Genomic DNA, 3234 nt, shown 5'->3' on the forward strand with positions numbered 1-3234 from the left:
GGTTCAAAACAAAAGAGTTAGGTAAAATTACAAGTTAAAGTTTAATGCTCAAACTAACAACAAAACATTCAGGACTCATAAAGATAATGTAATGGCAAAAACAGGTTAAACATATGGTTAACTGCAATAGCCTCTATTAACACGAAATTAGCAAGAGTAAATTTACCTAAGTCAGCCCTGATAAAATGAAAATACACTGGGTAATGCTCAGTTAATGCAAGATAAATTATTACAGATACAAAATAGTATTAAAACTGGCTGACAAAAATGAATCCCACAAATCACAAAAAAACTCACTAGGCCTACAAATCAACACCTTATGCTATACAGTACAAGGAAAAAATGCAATAACAGTTATACTCAAATTACACAGCTGCTAGATGGTTGGAGACTTCCGGAGCACTCACAACAATAACTGTACAGGGGAGGACAGAGATGTGAACAAAATGAGGAGTAGATCTAAGTGGCAATGATGCAGAGACTGAGCTCATTATATAGGGGCCAGCAGAGCTTGATACAACTTGTAAGAAGGATGCGCAAATGAAGCCATGGGGACAAAGAGTTGACAATCCCGCTCTGAACAACATAAAGAACGACTTACTCTACTATAACGGTGAAGGGGGACTGAGGCAGAACATTCTCGAGATCAAACATTCATAATACTGTGTTTTAAAATTACACAATTGATTATTAAATCATATTCTATGTAACAAAATATTATATATATATATATATATATATATATATATATATATATATAAATAAACGTATATATATATATATATATATATATATATATATATATATGTATATATATATATATATATATATATATATATATATATATATATATATATATATATATTTATTTCCTTATGTACTTTTTCACTCTAAATATGATATATAATGTTTTGGGGATATATAATATACTGTACAGTAAATACTAGCTAAGTGGCAATATATTGGAATAATACAGTAGTCAATGTACATACATTCTGTCATGCTGTGTTGTTGGTTTGATTACTGTATATACAAAGGTGAGGGGGCTTAGCAAAGGCATTTTTTTCTTTCTTGATGGCACACCACTTGAGCCTGGCTTTGGATTAATTGGTACATCAGTGTGCCACTCCCTGAAGTGGTCTATTGAACACAGACCTGGCTCCCCTGGACATCCAGGGCAGTAATACACTGTGTCTTTCCTCTTGTGTTCCTTCCCAGTACACACTCTACAACGTTTTTGTTTCCCCGACTTTTCATGGCGAACCCATGCATGAACAAGATCCTTGAGCTCTATCACTTCCACTGGCCTTTTCAATGTCTTTGTATCTTCTTGCATAATGAGAGCATCAGCACTACTGCTGTGTTCATGCATCCATTGCTTACTGACAGTTTTGATGAAGTGGAGAAATTCACATTTGAATTGGCACACATTACGGTAGAAGAGAAAGGCATTCAAAAGAGTGCAAAATAAGAAGTGAATTCCTATCTTCTTGAACCATGCCAAACTCTTTTTCTCAAATATATATGGGTCAAGCAACTGGTCTGCCATATCTACACTGCCCATTTTGCTGTTGTAGCAATCAATATGTAAAGGCCTGTTGAAAAATACAGTCTTATTTCCAAAATATGTCTTTGTCTTTTCTACCATGCCTGCTTTATATTTGGTTGTAAGCACAGTAACTTCTTTTTTGTCTTGATATTTCACAACCAAAGTATTATTTTTTCTAGCAAAGACTGACTGATGCTTTTCCAACTTTTCACTCGTAACTCTCTTGGGGGGCCCTCTACCACTACGCACAACTCCAGTCAGCATTGTATTGCATGTCAGCAGGTAGTCACTAAGTCTGAGACTTGTGTACCAATTATCAGTGACAACGTGTAGTCCCTGATCCAACAAATTCTTCATTAGGTACACAACAATGTCCTCAGAAACTGAGAGGTGAGAAGCAGCAGGGTCATTTATTTTGTAATTACTCTTTCCATAATAAATTTCATAGTTCCATGAATAACCACTCCACTCATCACCAGATGGGCATAACACAAAAACTTTTACACCAAATCGTGATCTTTTAGTCTTGATAAACTGTCGAAAGCCAAATCGTCCCTTCCACAAAACATGTGCCTCATCAACAGCTACGTCTTTTGATGGTCTGATCAGAGTCTGGCATCGTTTTCGAAGTAGCTCTAAAAAGGGCTCAATCCTTGAACTAGGGTCACTTTTTTTCACAGATGCAGCTGAAGAGAACCTCAGAAATTTCAAAATGGAATGAAATCTGTTTCTGCTCATCACATCTTTGAAAAATAAAGGTTGTCCTCCAAACATCACATTGTGTGACCAATACATATGCATATTTGGCATTTTTATCATACCCATCACCATGAGAAAGCCAAAGAACACATGCAGTTCCTCTGTCGTCACTGGTCGCCACTTTAGTCCACGCACTTTGGATTTACCTGGATTTTCTTGTAAGTAAACTTCAGCTCTTTCATTGATCCATGCATATAATTTAGACATCACTTCATCATCAAAAAAGTAACTAAATACTGCCCCAGGGGTAGTGAAACAATGTGGTCCCAATGCAGAATTTACACCAGCATTTTCATCACTGAACAGGGGTACATCATCAGGCCTCTCTTCTGAGAAAATGTCTGCAACAAGCCACCAGCCTTCCTCTTCGATAGGCTCTGTATCCTCGGATAATTCACTACCACTCTCAGAGAATTCACTGTCAGATGTTGCACTGCTACCTGAATAACTTGGCACGTACACATCATCTGAACTATCCCCACTAGTCAGCCATGGTGACGTAATTTTGCTATGTCTGTATTCGAACATCCACCAAAAATGGAGAGAGAGGGAGAGGACAAAGGCACCGAGTCCTCCTTTCATGGGTGATGAGCAAAAACTAAAAAAAAATGCAATGTAACTGGCTGAGAAGACCGTGACATGGCTGGGGTATCACTTATATCAATTATGATTGGTTTGTAGGGGGAAGGGGGCCTGGGCTTTCAAATGTATCTCTTCTGATTGGTTAGTGGGCGGAGCTTCTGATAGCATCAGTGGCAAATACTAGGCTTGAAAAACTCTCCCACACCCCTGTACCACTGAGTGAAACACACTAGAGGAAGACTGATACATCAGGACGCACCAAAGTACGTCCTGGACAGGCTCACCAGGCGCCATGTTGACGTGTACGCGTACGTCCTGAACGTGAAGAGGTTAAAGGGTCACCT

Source organism: Coenobita brevimanus, chromosome 16, assembly GCF_032717465.1.
Source record: "Coenobita brevimanus isolate Jiangsu-jjx chromosome 16, ASM3271746v2, whole genome shotgun sequence".
Classification (NCBI taxonomy): domain Eukaryota; kingdom Metazoa; phylum Arthropoda; class Malacostraca; order Decapoda; family Coenobitidae; genus Coenobita; species Coenobita brevimanus.